The following is a 22,506-nucleotide window of genomic DNA, read 5'->3' as shown; positions in this document are numbered from 1 at the left end:
AACGACGCACCTGCTGAAGATACTGCACCACCTGAAGACTCTCCTACTGAGGTCGTGCCTTCATAGGTTAGTGGTTGTGTGTAAGAACTGTGTGTGTGTGTAATTAAATGTACAGTACAATAATAATAATATGATATTTGTAACGTCTAATATGTCTTATTTTCTCTTATTTTGTCTAATATATTGGGTAATACGAGTGTAATGGTGACTAAAGGGTGTTATTTCATGCCTAGAGGGCTCTAATAATGTTAAAAAACATATTTAGAAGGTTGTAAACAGGTTTTCTATACTCTAACTGTGAAAATATTCGATTTATAAATAAAGAATCCTACTTCACAAAAATTCAGAGTCTGGAACGGATTAACCGTGATAAACGAGGGTTCACTGTACTTTTGTAAATGCTTCCAGACTTAATTACATTGAAAATTCTTTTGATTATTATTGCGGTCAATGAGGCGGTCCGGCGCTTCTGTCAGTCTTGCCCCGTCTGTCAGCTGTGCCAGATACCCTGAAGGGACGGCGCTCCTCTGATCCCGATTCCCCTTGTAGATATTCCCTTTGAGAGGATCGGTGTCAATCTCGTCAGACCCCTAGAACCTTTGGTGCGTGGTCACAAGTATATTTTAATTATGGTTGACTATGCGACTCGATACCCCGAAGCGGTCCCCTTGCGAACCGCTAACACGAAAAACGTCGCACGGGAACTAGTAGGGCTTTTTTCCCCAAGTGGGCATACCCAAAGAAATCCTCACAGATCAGGTTATGCCCTTCACATTGGATATATTCAGGGAGGTTGCCAAGCTACTCTGGGTTAAGCATCTTAAGGCATCTATCTATCATCCACAGACGGATGGCCTCGTACAACGGTTCAACCAAACCCTGAAACAGATGCTCCGCAAGGTAGTCAGCACGGACAGTAGGAACTGGGACCAACTTTTACCGCTAGTGCTTTTCGCCTACAGGGAGGTGCCTCAAGCCTCCACTGGGTTTTCCCCTTTTGAGTTGCTATACGGATGCCAACCCCAGGGACTATTGGATGTGCTAAAAGAAGGCTGGGAAGGGGAGGCACTTCCCTCCACCAACCTCTTGGAATATAGCAGTTACGCAATAGATTGGCTAAAATTAGACCCTTACTCAAAGAACACATGTCCAGGGCTCAAGCAGCACAGGTCCGGAATTATAATCAGAACACCTCCCTACGCGAATTCCAGCCAGGGGATTGCGTAATGGTGCTTGTGCCCACCTCCCACTCTAAATTGTTGGCCCATTGGCTAGGGCCTTACGAGGTTAAGGAGAGGAAGGGACTCGTTGATTATATGGTGAGTCAACCAAACCGTCGGCCGAGTGAGAGAGTCTACCATATTAACTTACTGAAGCCATGGAAAGACAGGGAAGATGACCCTCCTCCCGGCCTAGCTCTCTCCCTTTTCTCAGAAAAGACCACACTTAACTTCGGCCCCAATTTGTTTCCCCTCCAACGACAGGAGTTCTAAAGAGCGAAGCACCTGGCCGGACCTTGTTGATTCAGCACGACATCGTGACAGACCCGGGGGTGGTTGTTAGGGAACGGCCCTATCGCCTCCCCGAGGCAAAACATGCTGAAGTGGAGCTAGAGGTTCAACGAATGTTGGACATGGACATCATTGAGGAGAGCCATAGCCCCTGGTCCAGTCCTATCGTTATTGTTTCCAAACCAGATGGGTCATGGAGGTTCTGCAATGACTTTAGACATCTCAATCAGGTCTCCAAATTTGACGCCTACCCCATGCCCCGAGTGGATGAGCTCCTTGAGAGACTAGGGACGGCCCGTTATCTGACTACTCTTGACATGACGAAGGGGTATTGGCAAATTCCCTTAACGGCATCCACAAAAGAAAAAACTGCTTTCAGTACCCCTAGCGAACACTGGCAATACAAGGTATTCCCATTTGGGCTGCACGGCGCACTGGCGACCTTCCAATGTCTGGTAGACAGAGTGCTAAGGCCCCACCAGACCTACTGTGCCACCTACCTGGATGACGTTGTTATCTATTCCGGCACCTGGGAGGAACATGTAGTGCAGGTATACACAGTGCTCCTGACGCTAGCGAAAGCCGGGCTCCGTATCAATCCTCGAAAGTGTTACTTTGGGATGAACGAGACCCCATATTTGGGCTACCTAGTAGGAGGAGGGCTGGTGAAGCCACAGTGTACCAAAATTAAAGACATCTTGGAATGGCCCCGTCAGATGGTCAAGAAACAGGTGCAAGCCTTCTTAGAATTAGAGGGCTACTACCGCCGGTTTGTACCTCATTTTTCTGAGAGAGCAGCACCCTTGATGGACCTGACAAAGAAAAGGGCCCCTTTACATGTGGTGTGGAGCGAGGAGACGGAACAGGCATTCAGTGACTTAAAAATGGCCCTTACAACGGCACCTATATTAAGGACTCCTAACTTCTCACTTCCTTTTATTCTCCACACTGATGCTGCAGAGACAGGTCTTGGTACCGTGCTGAGCCAGAGCATCGACAGTGTCGAACACCCCATGATATACCTGAGCCAGAAAGTGTTGGACCGGGAGACGAGATATGCAGCGGTGGAGCTGGAAGCTTTGGCCATCAAATGGGCAGTAACTCACCTGCAGTACTACCTGTTGGGCCGGGAGTTCACCCTGGTGACGGATCATGCCGCCCTCCAGTGGATGGCCCTTCATCGAGACTCAAATCTTCGGGTCAACAGGTGGGTTTTAGACCTGTAGTCGTTCAAGTTCACTGTCATTTATTGCCGAGGTAGCCTACAAGCCAACGCTGACGTGCTCTCTCTGGTTCACAACCTCTCAGTTCGGCTCGCCTGACCCGATGGGTCTGGGCTAAGGGGGGGTGGGGTGGGGGGTCCTGTCATGCACAAGCGCTTGGGGAGCAGCTTAATGACCCGTTTCGTTTTGCATCGCGACAAGTCCCGCAGGGGGACAACGGCAGCGTACTAAACTCTCTCTCTCTTTGCTTCCCCAGAAAGACCGGGACACCGCCGGCGTAAAGATCGCCCGGATGACTTTAAAAGACGCAAACTTCCGGGTTCCTTTCTTCCCTCTGCTTCCCAATTGATGACATCATACCCCTATACTCCACCACGATTCTCCCAGCATTCCACAGTTTAATTTCCGGTCCCTTACTATAAACTATCTGTCCTCCTTCCCTTCAGTGTCTTTTGAGCTTGTATAACTGGAGACATTATTTTTTGTTACAGTATACGGGGCTAAAAACCCCAAACCTTTATGCAACTATTTGTCTTATTTCTACAATATTCTTTCCTCTTACACTTCAGATTTAAAGTATATTTTTTTGTAAATTTAAAAATGTTCAGTTTACAGTGGAACAACTAACTGAACACACATTAGTTTCCTTTAATGTTCATTGATTTGCATTATTTAAAATGTTGTTACGATTATTGTTTTTTTGCCTTTGTGATAAGGTAAAAGAAACAACAATAAGCCAGTTATGCTGCTATACTCACCTAGCTGTCAACTTAAATCGTCCATTTTCTGGCTAGAAACTTGGTAGCCATTACTCTGCAATTTTCATTAAATATGGCAGCTAAGACTCTATACTGCTCAAGACTGGAGAAAACCGACCTGACACAGAATTTCTCCTGGTGTCCGGAGGTGAGAAGTAAGCTTTTAAAAATTGCTAAAATTGTTTATTTCAGCATTTCTGTTTGAGACTCCACATGTTTGCCATTCTCTTGTTTTATTAAATGTCTATCAACTGGACAGGTAACAGCCATTGATGAAGAGTTACATTAAAGTGAGAGGTGAAGTTGTATCAGTGTAATTTTCAGAAAATGCAACTTCAGCATTCAGGCAGTTTTTAGAAAAGATTTTAAAAAGTTATATATATATGTGAATTATGCTGGATTTGCACAGAATTCATATACAATATATACTAAGTCCGGCTTACCAAATTTCACTAAAATTCTCTTTACAGTTGAAAATTACACTTTCATCATGTCCGTCAATCCAGGCAGTAATTTTCTGAGCTCCTGGAGATCATGCCTCTTGAATTTACCATCACACAGGCATCTTACAGAATAGCAAGGTGGCTTTCAGTGACGTCCCCTTCAGTGGTTACAATTTTTCCCAGCAGGCCTGTTGATTGCAGGAACACAAATAACTCACCACTAAGAATATAGAATTGTTCTGTCCCACTGGAAACAACTTGCAGTGCTCAGGCACTAGATGATCTTTCATCACACAGTATATGGAGCAATTTTTATAGCAACAACATATCATAGATGACAAAATAGTCTCACGTACAGTGGCCTTTGGATGATTAGTTAGATTGGCCTTTTGTGTAACTGTAAGTGCAATGTGGTCCATTTCTCAGACAATGGATTTCAAGTTTTATAGCTCACTGAGCTATTCAAACAATCAAGGAACACTGAAGGTAAAATATTTTAATTTCTTTGACAAAAGATAAGAATTGTATAATATGTCTTCAGTTATATTCTGGGCTAGAAAAAAAAAAAAGAAATAGATGCTTCTGTGTGCAGAATAGTATCAATCATGATTAAATACAATAATTTAATATTGAACAACAGTCACTGTATGCAAAATGTGTAAATAATAAATAGCTGTGAATATGCACATGCTGGCAAATTAATGTGTTTAAAATATTGTATATGGCAGCACAGTTGGAAAGGGCTAGTTAAGGCAGAATGGATAGAGAAGTGGCACCCCAGTGGCGCCAATGTCCAAAAGAGTGGTCACAAAAGGACCTGTGAGCAAATGCCCTAGAGATCACAACACTTAAACAACAGAAAGAGTGCAAACAGAGAAAGATGTTACTAGTTAATTTCTTTAAATTGTACTATAATGCAATGGAGTTGTTTATTTAATGTGTTTGGTTCGTAATTCATTGTGTTCAGTTAAGGCATTAGTTTACCCTTTAGGTTTAATACAAAGGAAGGAGTAGAAAGTTGGGGGTTGTACATTTTTATGCTGACTTTCTTTAAAAGTACTTTTCAAAAGTTTAGGAAATGTTTTGAGCTGTGTGGCAAAGAAGAGTGCAATAAACAATCCATGTGTCAAGACTTTAAAGGCATTAGCTGCAATCATTTAATTAAAATGGTTTTAGTGAGAAGTCAAGCAAAATTTCACCTTTTATTGGCTAACTAAAGAGATTACAACATGCAAGCTTTCAAGGCAACTCAGATTCCTTCTTCAAGCAAGATGCTTGAGTTGCCCCGAAAGCTTGCATGTTGTAATCTCTTTAGTTAGCCAATAAATGGTGTCATTTTGCTTGACTTTTCACTACATTCATAATGGCTAACACGGTACAACAACCTAGTATTACTAAAATGGTTTGGAAGGTTAATTTATGAGTCTTAAAAGGAATACTCCACTCAAAAATTATACTTTTTTATGTTACTTACTCCACGCAATTTGTAGTGATGACCAACAAAAAATGTTTTCAGGAGAGAAAAAAGTTTGATATAATAGAAGGCAATATTGAACAAAGCTGCACAATGGCTACCCATGAAAAACATCCATCGATAAAAGAAAAAAAAAATCTAACTTTACTCATGTGTGTGCTCAAAAAGTGCAAAACATAGCTCACATGCAATGGAAAAAGCCTAGTAACTGGCATTTTTTTTCAAAATTGAGTTTTTTTAGTTTTTATAGTTACTTTCCTGATGTTATAAGGTAGTGGTGATGGCAAAATAAGTCTTCATTCCAGTCATAGCATAATGGAAGAAGCTAGTATGTACTCAGTATTTTATCTACTGCAAGACAAAAATCTAGTAACTCCACTGACCAATGAGGAAAAGCCACCTACCAATGAAAAAGTCGGATTATGATCATGTGATTTAAATGCTGCAACAGTGTGATTTAAATGGAAGGTGTTCATGATTCATGAAAAAATAATATTGCATAAGTGAAGCTCAGGAAAAATTAAATCTAGAGATCTCTAATTATAGGGACAACATCATTTTCTCAGTTTGCTGAAAACTTGAAAGATGTGACATAGTAGATTTTTCCATAGTTGGTGAGACATGCTTTTCTTGCTAAAATATTGTTAAATATATGCTTACAGAATTATCACCGCACATCATAAACAGGAAGGCAGAATGACTTTTTGAATTGAAGCCAGGGCTCTTGACCAATGAATGAGTGGGAGAGGCGGCTATTCAATTCACAGAGTCATTCCTATTAGGCTTTAGGTTGCCTGTTTATGATGTGTACTGAAAATTCCAGCAGCAAACATTTCTGAGTAACAATATTTTAGCAAAATTGCATGTGTTTTGCACATTTTTACCAAACAACACGATAAATGAGATATGGACTTTGCAACATGGGAATTGTTTTTCTTTTTTTCATATAATTACTCATACACCATTGGTTTCTATTATATCATAAAACATTTTCTCTATTCTGCATGAAAACTTAAAATGTTTTCTCAGACATCCCTGCAAACTACATGGGGGCAGTAACAGAAAAAAAAAGTTTTTGGTGAAATATCCCTTTAATCTTATATATGATATAAATGTACTTGAATCTTCGTTCTAATTTTAATATCTGTTAAAAGTATATTCTAGTTAGAGAAGCAAGGTAAAAAGTAAAGGAAGGGAGGAAAGAAGAGGAGAGGATGTGTTTTTTAATTAGAGCTCATATTTGTTTAAGGATCTTTCTTTTCTTTGATTAATTTTTTATAAATTAATTAAACACACTTGTTTGAAGGATTAATAATGATTCACTTTTCTTTAAAAGACACGCTGACAGTAATAAAATCTGGTAAAATTACTATAAAGTTTTCAATAGAAGCTTCTTATTTTCTTTTGACTGAACGATAAACCAAGGAAGTCCCTGAAGACACAGACACTGATAACATGTCCTGGAGTAAATGTGTGTTGGAGGTAAATGATTTTTTTTAATGCTGTCCAAGTTTTGAACCAGCAGAGTTCACAACTGAGAGATTATGGGTAACTGACAGTTCTCCAGGAAAGGTAACAATAACTCAGGGTTTCCACACATACCTACCTTCTCAATACTTATGAGTGTGGAAAGCAGGCAGCCAGGAAACATACTGTCATTTATAAATTAGGATTGAGATAGGAAGAAACTTGCGAGGCCACTAGAGGGAACTCCATCTGGATGGTCCCAAGACTTTCAAGGTATTTCCTGACCAAGGGAAGCATTGGAGAAAGTCCATAAATTGGCAGGTGAGAATCAGAGACCAAATATTTGATGATGTTTAAAGGAGTTTTTGAGTATTGAGCACAGTGTTTTGGACAGTGAGTAATCAAACAGATCACCAGTTTTTTATGGTTTTATTTCTCTTTTACCTTTCATTATTCCCCTTTTATTTGTCTTTTACAATCATGTCCTCAAATTGAGGAATGTCTTGACAATATTGCATACTTTTTTCCATTGATAAAAATCTTTACTTTTTTCCTTGCTTTTCTCATCATCCAGGAACAGTCCTAGACACTTATATTAAGCAAACAAAGAAACTTTTCAAATTTCTTTTACAGGAGGCTTTTAATTGGTAGCATAACTTATCTTAGTAAGTTTCTTTTCTTAGATCTCTTTGTCATAAGAACATTAAGGCAACTGTGACAGGAACATGCCATTCAGCATAAGAAGTTTGCCAATTCTATTCAACTAGATTGAAATTTGAAAATCCCTAAACTCCTGCTGTCTACTTGACAATTTATTCCATGTGTTTATTGTTCTGGTGCAACATTTCTTCTTAACAAGTCTGTAACCATGTCCCTGTGTTCTTCGTTGAATGTACTAATTCCTTTCACCTTTTAAATGCTTCAATCATGCCCCCTCTTAATCTCCATTTGCTTAAATTGAAAAGGTTCATCTTTTTCAATCACTCATCTTAGTTCCCACTCAGTCCCAAAATTAGCCTAAGTACTCTCCTCTAGACTTCTCTAGTGCTACCACTTCATTTTTTTATATTGTTAATACTATGGTCAGTGTAAGATGGTAGCACACGATAAGTTCATTTGCCTTACACCTCGTGAAACCCAAACTTGAATTCAGTGTGGTTACTGACCATTGTCAATTATCCATATTGCCAATGCCTATATTTTCTCTTGATACTATGATTTCCTTGTACATCTCAAAAATTTGCATGTTAGAATGAATTTGCCCAGAATTTGAAATAGGCGTGTATGTGTGTGTGCATGCATGGAAAGGTTACCTTCAAGCATTTCTGCGCCCTTGCACCCCTTGTTGCCAACAAAATCTTAAGCTTCTTGATATCCTGTATTGAAATATGTGGACTCACACAATTACTTGATGAAGAAAAGGACTTCTGCAGTGATACAATACTGAACTAAATAAGTTCTTGGAAAGAGCAGCACCCAACTTTTTCTTAACTGCACTGTTTATCTGCCTGTTCCTTTGTGCAAATGAAAAGTTCTGACCACAATTATAAAGAGTTACCAGAGTTATAAAAGACTATAATTCCAAATATTAAGGTATATTTTTTAAGAAAGTAAACTTCTTGCCTTTTATCAAACATCTTCCATTGTTACACTTCTTGCTAAGCCTGTTTCATTCCCTACCTTAGGAATTTAAAATGCCTTTTGAGATGTGTTATTCTTTGTTAAGAATTCCTGTAATTATGAAGAGCACTCAGTAGTTATAGTCTGGAGAACTGTCCTTGACCTGCATTCTAGGGCTGTCTTTAGTTTAAACAGCACTTAAAATGTGATTAAGTAATCAACAAGGACCTCAGCATTAAAGTTTGCAATGCACTGTCTATTGAAATGTACTTTAAAATGCATGTAGTAGCAAAATGTGTTGCATTTGTCATTCCAACAGATGGTGCATCACAAACATTTGTAGTAATTATATGCCATTTGGTATGGGAGTCATAAAAGCAGTGTTAATTTTTGTGAAAAGCCATCTTTTGAAATGACAGAGATACATAGATCACACAGATACACCGGCACATATCTTTTTATTAGGGTAATATACAGTAGTAAAGGTCAAATCCCGTTATAGCAAAAACCAAAGTAACTTTCCATGGTCCTGGCAGTTCCCTTCCCTTCTCAAACCAAAATCACTTTCCATGGTCCTGGGCATCCTTTGGGGTAAGGCCCATTCTTTTCATATTATCTGAAAACATTTGTAACCACACCTTCTTCGGATATCCTTTGGACTTCACCTCTGCAGCTATCTTGATGTAATTCTTTACCCAACTTTCACTCCACACACCCATAACATCTGAATCTGTCTTTCTTCAGTACAACATTAATTACCAAATCCTTCTCTTAACTCAGCATTCATCTTGCTCTCACTCCATGACACTCCACATATCTATATGATCATACTCATCTCCATTCTTTTAGGTTTTCCTTTATGCTCTGCTTTCATTGGCCACATACAGCATAATACTCCTCACAAAGCTTTCATGAATTTTACTGTTCAATACCAGAGAAACTCATTTAGAAGTCACGACAGGTGACAGCTCCAGGAATTTCTTCAGTATACTTGTTACCCTATCGCTGCTGTGCCTGCACCTTTGTCTGCACTCAACATGGACCTAAGTAGCTGGACATGCCTACTTTCTCCAAAACAACTTAATTGCTGATGTCTAAATTTACACTTATTATATCAGTACGCTGCACCCCACTTGAATAAACAAAGGGCATAATTGCCACCTGCACACTCATACATCTTTTATGCACCTGCTTCCAACAAACCTGCACAGGTCTTGGCTTCTCCCATTATCATGCATGCCTCACAGCTATTCACCTACCTCTTCCACAACGTTTACGTACTTTACCTCTAGCTATGACTTTGGTCTTTCCTGCATTTACTTTGAATCCTTTAAATTCCAGATTAGCTTTCCATTTTATTTTCCTCTTTAACTCTACTTCTTTTCTTCCCATCAAAAAGAGATAATCAGCATGGTAATCTTTCACTGACTTATCTAGTCGCTAGACAAAAAAAGATTGCATCTGTTGCTCCTGTCCTAGGCAAAAAACCAAACTTTCACTAGATCACTGTTTCTTATCTTGCACTCTGCTCATTACCTGTTCCAAAAGCTTGATTTCTTTTCTTTGTATACTGGAATGATCACACTACTTTAACAATCTTCAGGAATCCTATGTTCACACACATCATGTTGCACAGTTTCGCTAACCATTCAACTCCAGCACTTTTCCAACACTACTCCAGTTGGGCTCACTGCTTTAGCTACTATATCTTCATCTTGTTCAGTGCTATTGCAACTCCTGCTTTCAAAACGTAAAGCTCAGCCTTTCCATTTTCTGACAATGTACACCCTTATCCACATACCACACCTTCTCTATACACTTTTACAGTTATCCTTAATCCCATTACTGTCAATCATGATGTTCCCTTCTGCAGTTTTAAAGTAATTCACACCTACTACATTCTGCCTTTTTGCCATCTGTTTTGCAATCCTCAACACATTTCTCTTTGCTGTCTCATTCTGCAGCTCACTTACAAACTATTGTCTCTTAGCTTCTTGTGTTCTCCCAAGTGCTGTTCTAGCATTTCATTTTGCTTGCTAATAGATTATCCTGTAACCTTTTTGTTTTATTTTCTGTCACTTTTAGCATCCCCTTTTTCATCTGTGGCCATATCTACATCAATATTCCACCGTGTTTTATGTGCCTCAGAGGTTCTTTTGCCTAATTACAGACTTTCAACCAGACATTCGACATTGTTCATTTGTTGTTCAAACTTAATTTGCTATGAATGTTTCAGGCAGGTTTACTTCTAACACTCTACTCTTTCAACTTCCAAGCCTTCAAACTCAGTGCGCATTTTCTCTTACCTTTCTTCATGCCTCTCACCTCTTACCGTCTAACAATAATCTGATACATAACATTCTCCAGGTATCACCATCACATTTTTGACCATGTCCCACTAAAACAATTCTAAAGTAATGTTGCACATCACAGCACCAAAATTAAGAACCTTCTCTCCTTCAGTTCGTAGTACTGAAGCTAAAACCACTCCCACTCCCAATGGAGTTCTCATAAGCAGCAGCAATGGCTCCAACATGGACATTCATGATGACACTCATTCAAGTTACCCTCAGATGAGACACCCCAGTTGTGACCGCCATCATCTTGTTTCTCTTCTTCACTTCTGCCAACTTCTGGGGCACATGCTGATTCTATAGTCGTCAGTTGTTTACCAACAATCATCTTAATAATTACAAAACACTAATTTGCCCTCTTCATATATAAATACTACACTTTGTTGGCTCATTTTTCAGACACAACTATAGCAAATCTAAAACTGCTAACGATTTTCCTAAGCCAGAAGACCTTGTATCTTCAACCATTCCCACTAAACTTTCTTGCATATCTACTGTGCTTCTATTCAGCATTTCCACCGCTTTGCCCAATTTTCCCATCATACATCAAATTTCAAAGTCCTCATCCTCATAATATGCCTTGCACGCCTCTTAATGTCTCACCTGCTTAAAACGTAGCCTCCCTTAAGTGCATCAGATCGAGGACCATCATAAATCAGGCCATCTGTCATTCATCCATGTTCTTCAACTTCCTGTCTGATATAAGCAGATGGAGGCAGTCTTTGTTCTGCCAGCAGTAAGGCAAACAGGCCAAAGAGCAGAAGGACCAAGAAATGATTCGTAGTCATACAAGCAAGGTCGATAGTGAGAGATCTACAGTACTTTTGCCAAACAAGGGGATAGGCAAACTTGTAGTTTGATATCCACAAACTTGGACAATGGAAGAGTCCTTGAGAACAGTTTCACACTATGTGGCACAACTTCTGTGGTAATACCCTGTCACACACGTGCGCTTGGGAAACAGCTGAAGGGCCTAAACACTAGTAATTCCACGCCAGGCCAGGGAGCGGCGGAGTGTACTGACTATCTCTCTCAGTCCCTTGCAGACCTTTCCCGGGAAATCCCGCCTGTTGCCGGCCCCAAGGATGACGTCACTTCCGGGCATGAGGACGCCACTCCCAGTTCCTGCACCGATGACGTCATTTCCCTTCCAGGCCTTTAAAACTGCCATCTTGCCTTGGTACAGGCAGTTCTGTTCTGGACTCTGATCTAAGCACATTGTGCTACAAAAAGAAGCAATTTTGCTGCCGAGAATATATTATACGGGTGGCTGCCCCAACTCTTTATGATGTCTCTGACTCATTCTTATTACAACCCCTAGAAAATTCCGATTACGTACTATCAGCTAGGCAACAAAATGGAGATGTCCGAAAAAAACAAAATGGTGACGTGGTTAAAAAAATACAAATAAAGGCAATAAATGTCTTTAGACTAAGGCTTCTAATTACAAAAATAGAAAAAGATGGATTAATCCCATAGAAAATAAAAAAAATCACTGCACCCATGGGGTACTATGAGCTATGCCCCAGCAGTGCTTTGTAACGGTCATTGTTGTATTTTATCATCAAGGAAGATATTGGGGCAGAAATTTGTATACCCAGATGTCCTTTCTGATGCCATCTTTTTTAATTGTCTTTTACAGAACACAAGACAAATAGTGACCTTATTTTAAACCCAGGTTACCTCAATAATGCCAGGTTACAGGGTTTTGGAATTAGAATTCAAAATTAGTTCATTTAACCTTGGAATTAAAAGGTATTAGATCTTGGTCATGTCTAACGAACTGGTTGTTTTTGTGTACAGTAACACCAGGAAATAGCAAATTCCCTAGGGTCCTGAGCCTCTGAGTCCCCTGTAGTCTTGAAAGGGCCATATCTCCAAAATCATTCAAGCTAGTGACTGTCTGGTGTCCCTAGCGATTTAGCAGAAGAAAAGGAGCCTTCTGCCAGTGCTTCCTGCTCTTGCCCTTTGTCTCTCTTCTACTAAAGAAACACTAGCATCTGATGGGTCACTTGGACTCTAAAATAAATATCAACCAGTGTGCCCCTCACTGTGTGTCTCTCTTTCCCACTCTCTGTATCACTTTAGTTGCATAGATATTACTCCCAGCATACTCCAGGTTAGCTCTCCTCTACAATACTCAACAAAGACATAGTTTTTTTGCCAGAAAACCGCACTGTGTTTCCTCCTATTACCTCCTTATTCCTATTACCCATTTACTCATGATACAGTATATCACTCCCTCTTACTAGTCAATGTTCAGCACACTGTCATACAAAGTTACCTTCTCTTCTCCATTACAGGTGTGTCTGTCACACTACCTCTCTCTCTATCTTTCTTTGTGGTGTTTCCAACAGACCTTCTGAGCTGTCACACTATGCTCCTGTGCCATCGTAGATGTCCTTTCTTATAGCAGCTCCTTGTCAGCTGGGTATTGAATACTACTGGATTGAGATCATTTTATTTTTCACCAACTTTAATTTTAATTTTTAAGTCCAATTCTTATTCTGTGTTTTTTTAGGTTGATGTAATATATTATACCAGTAATGGTGCACTGCACGATAATGTGCAGTGAATACACTTGACTTGAGCATTCATAGTATTCATCCTCTTTCTCTGTACGTTTAGCATTTGTTTGCTCAGAGGTTGATGTGCTTGCTGCTTCCTGAGCAGCTCTTCTTTACTCCACCCTAGCGGCCCGCTGCTTCTCTTCTTTCGTTGGCATTTTTTTGCGTTAAAACTGATTAAGTTAGTTTTTGCGTTGCAATTACTTAGTACATTTTCTTTAATCTTTCACTTAATCTGGCACTTAAGTCTTCAATCTGCCTCAAGAATAATTAGCGAAGGTGGTAGGGAATGAGAACGGCGCCCATACGCATCCGCTGCACGGCTGCCCTGCTGCGCGCTGCCAAGAGTTGATTCTACAATAAAATAAAATAAAAATAAAAAGAGTAATAAAATCATCACCCCAAAAGCGGATAGTAGACGTCACATAGTATATGTGTACCAAATTTCAAGTCAATAGGTAAAACGGTTTGCGAGCTACAGGTGATTTAAAATCCTGGACAGACAAACGAACAGCCACGGTAGCGTGTTATAGAAGAAGATTATATTGCAGGATAATTCATTACATTTATATAGCGCTTTTCTCAGTACTCAAAGCACTATCCACACAGGGAGGAACCGGGAAGCGAACCCACAATCTTCCAGTGTCTCCTTACTGCAAAGCTGGCACAGGTTTCCTCAAGTATAACAAATCAAGTAGTGAGTTACCAATGCAACAAAACAATTATGTTAAACTAATCACTAGGGATGGTTACTCTGTTTGGGACAATTCTGAAGTGGGTAATAAGAGGTCTGTTCTGCTTACAGTCTACTTTAATTGCAAAGACCAGTGAAACTTACTATAAATAAATCTCCAACTGTGTATCACTTATCGACAAGCCAAAACAAAGCAGATTGGTGCATGGTAGCAACTCTCACAGGCCTAATCCTGGGTAGATTTTAGATAATTTTGTATAGGCTAACATATTATATATTATGTAACATAATATAACAATAACATAATAATAATATAATATATATATAATATATAATATAATATATATAACATAACATAGGCATCTTCAACCTGAGCCTGGAACAGGGGAGAGTCCCGAGGCTTTGGAAAACATCTTGGATCACCCCAGTCCCAAAGGTATCACGTCCTAGTAAGCTGAATGACTTCCGGCCTGTCGCTCTGACGTCGCATGTGATGAAGACCATGGAGCGGCTGCTGCTTCACTACCTGAGGCCACAGGTCTGTCACGCCCTCGACCCTTTGCAGTTCGCATACCAGGAGAAGGTAGGAGCGGAGGATGCCATCATCTACATGCTACACCGATCCCTCTCCCACTTGGACAGAGGCAGTGGTGCTGTAAGAATTATGTTTCTGAACTTCTCTAGCGCCTTCAAGCTGACAGAGATGGGAGTAGATTCATACCTGGTAGCATGGATCGTGGACTATCTTAAAGACAGACCTCGGTATGTGCGTCTTGGGAACTGCAGGTCTGACATTGTGGTCAGCAACACATGAGTGCTGCATGGGACTGTACTTTCTCCAGTTCTGTTCAGCCTATATACATCAGACTTCCAATACAACTCGGAGTCCTGCCACGTGCAAAAGTTCGCTGATGACACTGCTATTGTGGGCTGCATCAGGAGTGGGCAGGAGGAGGATTATAGGAACCTAATCAAGGACTTTGTTAAATGGTGTGACTCAAACCACCTACACCTGAACACCAGCAAAACCAAGGAGCTGGTGGTGGATTTTAGGAGAACAAGGCCCCTCATGGATCCCGTGATCATCAGAGGTGACTGTGTGCAGAGGGTGCAGACCTATAAATACCTGGGAGTGCAGCTGGATGATAAATTGGACTGGACTGCCAATACTGATGCTCTGTGTAAGAAAGGACAGAGCCGACTATACTTCCTTAGAAGGCTGGCGTCCTTCAACATCTGCAATAAGATGCTACAGATGTTCTATCAGACGGTTGTGGCGAGCACCCTCTTCTAAGCGGTGGTGTGCTGGGGAGGCAGCATAAAGAAGAGGGACGCCTCACGCCTGGACAAACTAGTGAGGAAGGCAGGCTCTATTGTAGGCATGGAGCTGGACAGTTTGACATCTGTGGCAGAGCGACGGGCACTGAGCAGACTCCTGTCAATCATGGAGAATCCACTAAACAGTGTCATCTCCAGACAGAGGAGCAGCTTCAGTGACAGACTGCTGTCACTTTCCTGCTCCACTGACCGACTGAGGACATCGTTCCTCCCCCACACTACGAGACTCTTCAATTCCACCCAAGGGGGTAAACATTAACATTATTCAAAGTTATTGTCTGTCTGTATACCTACATTGTTATCACTCTTTAATATTAATATTTTCTTTATCAGTATGCTGCTGCTGGAGTATGTGAATTTCTCCTTGGGATTAATAAAGTATCTATCTATCTATCTATCTATCTATCTATCTATCTATCTATCTATCTATCTATCTATCTATCTATCTATCTATCTATCTATCTATCATTTTAATCCTTGTTTAGCTGAAATCGAGGAGAAATGTATTCTCTGGAGACTGGCAGGGATGCCCAACAATCAGCATTACAATCTTGCAGCTACATAATTTTGTCTACTTATTGTCTACATGTAGTTTGCACATTCTCCTGGTATCTGCAAGAATTTATCTCTAAGTGCACTCCTCTTTTCTACTCCTATCCCAGTGACTTAAAGGTTGAGTTAATTTTGAATTCAAAAATGGCCCTGTGTTAGAGAGCATGGATGAGTGCAGGACTGTACATAGCAGTATACTAGCATCTTGTCCATAGTTTTTTCTTGTCTTACACCCATTGCTGCTTGGAAATGTTCAGACTCCCTGTGTCCAGGAACTAGATTAACAGGTTGCAAAAATGGATAGATTAATATTTCATTCAGTGAGAAAATGAAAAATAGATCATCTTCAAATGAATTTTATGAGATCTAATAGTCCTATCAGCAATACAGACTCAGGTTCTGTTTTAGATCTCTGATATATGATTTTTTTTAACTAGGCTGTTTTTTTTATTTCAGATAAATGACAGTATAATTGGCCCTACAAGATTAAAAAAGATTTAGCTATATAATCATGAATACACTGAAAAATACATAGGTCCTTTAGAAAAATCTTAATTTTAAAGTTCATTAATTCTTTTTAATAATGAGACGAGTATTTTAGACCAATTGGAAAAGCCTTCCATTACACTTTCAAGAAGAGAAATAAAATTTTGCTTTCAAGGGTCTTTGAAGTTTTACGTAATTGTGACTAGTAAATATTTAAATTCGTACAACATGATGAAAAGAAATTCTTCAAATGTATACTATGCAGTACCATTCTTAAGAAATGAAGCTTTAACTAAAGATTATTTTTAAATTTGAATTTCTCTGATATTAGTCTATTATCTGCAGCGTGCATTAAAAGGAGCAGCCTGGGTTAGAGATGTAGAACAGAAAATCCTTTGAGGAAAAAATAACTTTTTGCAATGAGCTGGCCTTCCGAATTTCCCAGATCTCTGCAATAATGTGCAAACAAATTAAGAACAGTCCAAAAGCAATGACGGAGAGGAGATTTGTAATAGAAAGTCTTTGTTTTGTACCACAAGTTATAGAAAGAAAATTGAGTTCATATTATATGGAAGAACAGTGTCTTTAGGATTTAATTACAACAGTTTTATCTAAATAGGATTTTTGGGACAGACCGGTATCTCTCTCTAATGTGTTTAATAAGCCAAATGATACCTCTTTATTTAAAATGCCAGATATGATGTACCCCTGACTGGTACTATTAAATAATGGATGGAGATACTTTTTCTAGATGCAAGGCAAGTGCTTTCTTCAGTACACTGAAGTCAATGTTTAAGAGATAGGATCTAAAAAATCACTTATTTTTATACAGAAATCTGCCAAAGTGGATTTAATAGTATATCATATATTACGACTTTCTGAAACATTTACAAAAAGTCTGAATTTGAAGAAATCACCCTAATTTGGGGTGTTCATAAGAAATGTAAGTAATTTATTTCATGAGGCACAAATTCAAATTCAACAAAGTTGAGCGGAGGCGTGGCTCAAGTGTCCTCCTTGGGTGGCTTCTTGGAGCTATGGAGGAGAAAAGGGATGGTATTGTAAGCATTGGCACACCTGGCGGGTTACTGCATACCTTGTCTAAGCCTAGAAGGTGACAATAATTATGTTTGAAATGTGTGATTTTTAACCTTCTGGGAGAGGCTCTTAGATGGCTAGGACCACTGGTAAAGAATCACATTTCAAAAATAGTATCATTTTTGTGATCAGCAGCCTTGAAATAGCATAAAATCACACTCCATTTTTTGAAAATAAGTAACTTTGACTACCTCAGATTTCATTAGGGAAATGAATCCCGGGGGTTGGTTGATGTATCATGCACAGCTTCATGTACCAAATATGGTCCAAACATGACCAGTTTTTTTGGGTCTAGAGGGCCAAAAATAGGATGGAACTACAAAAAGCTCAATGTACTGCGTAACTTGACATCAAACAGTATATCATAAGGGTAAATTGAGAAAAGGGTTAAATTATTTGTGGATACAGCTGAATATAAGGCTTTTCAGTAAAGCGCAACTGTTAGATAATAAAGTATTTAATCCACACTGAGGCTTTCAAGACATCATGGAATGCTTTTATATTTAAGGGAACCTGGCTTCAAGGAGAAATACTAGATCTTCTTATGGAACTGATGGATTTTCTTCTTTTTGTTAAGACAAAATGGTGTGCAGACAGACAGACAGACAGACAGACAGACAGACAGATAGATAGATAGATAGATAGATAGATAGATAGATAGATAGATAGATAGATAGATAGATAGATAGATAGATAGATAGTTAGCACCTTATTTCTCCCAAGGGGAAAACTGGCTTTTTAAAGAAGGTCAAAAATTAAATTAATATTACAATAAATGCCAATAACCCCCAAAAATGCACACCTGAAATGCTAAAAAGAAAGAAAAACTTCTGACTTGGCCAAGGATAAAACGAGCAATCAGAATCATATTGAGGCATTATGCAGGGGTATTACTGTTGGTATAAAAGAGCTCCAATAACGTTTCTTGACCCACTTCTGTTTAATAATTCTTTGATCGAAACTGCATAGTTATAGTGTGTCAGAGAGGTGATGTTCCAGCATTGTTCTTAATGACAGTTTTGTCTTCGTTCTCTCCTCCACTACTACATCCAGTGAGTCAGTGGTGCATCCAATAACTAAGCCTGCCTTTTTGATTAACTTGTTGATTTGGTGGGCCTTTCTTGAAGTGATCCTACCGGTATAGCACACCACAGCATAGAAACTCACATTGAGTTATAGAATATGTGGTATCCGGTAAAAGCACAAGCGGGTGCCTTGTATTTTTGTTAATAATGCCTGGTGTATGAACATTCTAATTATAAACTATTAATTATAAATTGATAAATCTACCTGACTTAACATATTCACTGTCATTTTAAACACCATGGAGGAACTCAAATGTCTATTTGGACAATTAGTAAGCAAAAATTTGCACATTCAATAGATGTCGTTGTCATCAAAGATGATTTAAAACTTTCATCAAAACTTGTTTTGACAAAAAATAATTTAAAACAACTTTTTTACATCATGGTTATACACATATCCTTGATGCTTACAAGGTGAACATCCCCCCCCCCCCTATTTTTCACTCACTGGAATATGTTCACAGCAGCAGTTACTGAGGGGACAGAATCTAACATAGGAGAACATGTTTGATCAGTAACTGGCAATATCAGGAATGCAATAATGATGTTGTAAACCCCAAAGAAATTTCAACACTACAAAATCAGAAACTACAAATGAACAGTGGAGTCTGGAAGGTCTCGTGGCCTCGGAACCCCTGCAGATTTTGTTTTTTTCTCCAGCCCCCTGGAGTTTTTTTTTGTTTGTTTTTTTCTGTCCTCCCTGACCATCAGACCTTACTTTATTCTTTGTTACTTAGTATTGCCTAATCTTATTTTTATATTTTTCTTTTTTTCTTTCTTTATCTTGTAAAGCACTTTGTATGAGCTTTGTATGAAAATAATAAATAAATGTTGTTGTTGTTGTTGACCCCACATATGGTGTTTAATTCAGGCCTTCAGTGCAATCTTGAGCAACCTCAAGATTGACACCGAAAGTCGAAGGAAAATTACAAAATAAAGTTAGAAAACTACTTCAGTAGCAACTAAAACAACAGTCTATTTGGCAAAATATTTATATGCACTATAAGAATAACATCACCTTTAAAATAACCACTGATGTCTCCTTCATGTCAGATTAGCTTAACACCTACTATGCTCATTTTAGAATAAACTGAGCGTCAGTTGCTCCAAGTGACTTGTTACACAGTCGACAAATCAAGGAGTGAGAACATTTATAAAGCTAAACGTCTAGACGGCATCCCCTGCCATGCATTAAGGGCATGTCCTTGGCTCAAGCTACATGTCCAACCTGCTTAAACATAGTGCAAATTGCTCCAGAAATCCACAGTCATGGGTCTACCAGAATATGTCCATGTCATCAAGTGGTTTGAGCATTTAGTCATAACTCTTACAAAGTCACCCATATTGGTTTACTTACAAATCCACAGATGATAGTCTTTCCACATCTATCCCAGAAGATTCCTCCTCACTCCCTGACAGCACATTTCTGTTAAGAAGGCTCGTAAATATTCACTAACTTTAATAGATGAACAGTGGAGAACATACTGACTAGATGCATCATAGTCAGGTAGAAACAATTACATGATGGTAGACCACAAGGCAACATGGCAGTGAGTTAAAATAGTCCATTTCATCATTTACATATCTGATACAGGATTATGTTTAACTAGGCTGTGCACCTATTAATGCAGGAAATTTACAACAAGGTGTGTCTGAAGAAAGCTTTTTCACTTGTATCAGACCCTCACCCCAGAAAAAAAGCTGTTTTCCCTCCTACCATCCAGAAAACAATATCAAAACTTTCAATGAAGTATCAGTAATTTTAAACCTGACTCAATACATTTTTAACTTCCATACATTTATCTACTTGACCTGTAACCAAGACTCCATTATGGAATCACCTACACTAAAAGTTAGTTTGCACTACCAATTCAATGTTATTTACTATTCAGGAACTCATAGAGTTTACTGTGTAGTTCCCACTTGGGCTGTATGATAAATATTGCATATTTATATCTAATACATGTATTCCTAATTGAATTTGTATTTTATTTGCACATCAAGGAAGCTTCTCTTTCCCATTGAAATAAAAGAATCAATCTTTGATCAGATACAGCCTTTAATTCAGTCTCAGCTTTGCAATGCAAAGTCTTTGAGTCCTGCCCATTTTTAGTTTTTCATTTTGGCTCTCCACTAAACGTCAATTTAGAAACAATTTAGTGAACATTGGACACATAAACGTAGTCACGCTGTTTCATTCTCATTCCTTTGAAATATCTATGATGTATACATTCTACCATCAGGACTGGTCTTCATAACCATTAACATTCTCTTAAAGTATCCTGGTTAGAAAGATCAAATTGGGGGGATGCTTAAAAATTCCAGCACAGTTATCCTACTTTCATTATGTAGCATTACATCTATGATCTAACAGCATTTCCCTCATGAAGTCTATCTCAGCTTATTTCTGATGTCTTTTTTCATTCAATTCAGCTTTCACTTTTCTGCCAAAAATATAATTTTGTGTAGACTTATTGTGAATTGCCCTTTCAAAGCATACTAGAACAGTTTTAAGTCTCTGCTTTTTATTACTTCTACAGTCTGCCTTCTGTAGTTTCAATCCTGCATTTGCCTCTTCAACAAAGCTAAGGTCAGGCTTTTCTCAATGTGCTGGCTCATCTGAAATATTCTTCATTGTAAGAATTACAAGTTCTTATTCAAGTCATGTTTAATTTATTGCTTCATATTTTCTTAATATTTTGAAAAAGACAAGCCAAATAAGTAAGAAAAGGTAACAATTAAATTTGAGGATTTAGGTTTTTGACATATAAATCAGCTTTTAGAACTGGAAAATGTCTGACGTTTAATGATATTTTAGAAAAGTAAAATAGTATTATCAAGTTAGAAAACTCCTATCTACTAAGTCAGATCTACAAATAAACATTCATTTTAAAAGGAACAAAAGATATGTTAACCAATATGTCTACCAATATTTAAACAAGGATCTCAATAACAATCATGGAGTTGCCACTGATTTTCAGCAACTGTGACTGGGAAGGATCAGAACGTTTATTAGGATGTACCACATAAGTAATTCCAGATATACCCCCAAATGGTTGCAGGTCTCTGTTCTGAATTATTTTCTATTATCTTTTGAGAAAATTGTGTTCAAAAGTCTCCATATTGAGCTGCCAGAATGATGTGAGGAGTATTTCAAAGAATGGATATTTCATCTGTGCAAATTCCATCTCCTTCACTTATTAACAGCATTGTTTAATACTTTCTGATACTTTATCTTGGTATTTTTAAGGCATGCTGTTTTATTACCAGAACTCCTTTCTATATAAGAAGACAAAGAGAAATGTTTAGCCATTATATAAAATCCAAAAGCATATTATTATTTAACCATACTGAGTTGTATAACTTTGCAGTTTTTATTATTTATGAAATGGTTTTTGGCTATCTCTGAACTTTAACAAATCCTCTGCAAATCCTCTTGGTTTTTATTTCAATTAGTTGAGTGCCTCCTTGAACATCTTTTCATTGTCGAAAGGCTTTTATTTAGATGCTAGTTTATCAGGAAGTTCTTATATTTACAATCACTAAGCACAGTTAATTAATCAGCCCTCCCAATATTACAGTTGATAAAACTAACTCAACTAAAATATCAGGGACAGTCACAGGATTTAGTAATGATATAGACAACAACAGAATTGAAAAATACTGGTATATTATTAGTGTATATCTACTATATAATAAAATGCTAAGGTCTGCCTGTGTGTCCAGTTCCTCTGAGCAATCAGTTTGACATTGGAATTGCAATCAGAAGAAGAAGTGTGAGGCACATGAGGATGAGTAAAAGCTTAGGATACACACTGAAAGTCGCTTTCAAAGGC

General features: G+C 38.5%; 1 protein-coding gene across 1 annotated transcript in view; it reads right to left on the bottom strand.

Annotated features, from left to right (window-relative positions):
* Positions 1-22,506, bottom strand: part of LOC114645958 (spondin-1) — a 509,623-nt gene that overhangs the window by 448,560 nt on the left and 38,557 nt on the right. The gene's annotated exons all lie outside the window — the stretch shown is intronic.

Source organism: Erpetoichthys calabaricus, chromosome 2 (genome assembly GCF_900747795.2).
Source record: "Erpetoichthys calabaricus chromosome 2, fErpCal1.3, whole genome shotgun sequence".
Lineage (NCBI taxonomy): Eukaryota > Metazoa > Chordata > Cladistia > Polypteriformes > Polypteridae > Erpetoichthys > Erpetoichthys calabaricus.
The sequence above is the reverse complement of the archived record's forward strand: the minus strand, read 5'-3'. Positions and strand labels throughout refer to the sequence as shown.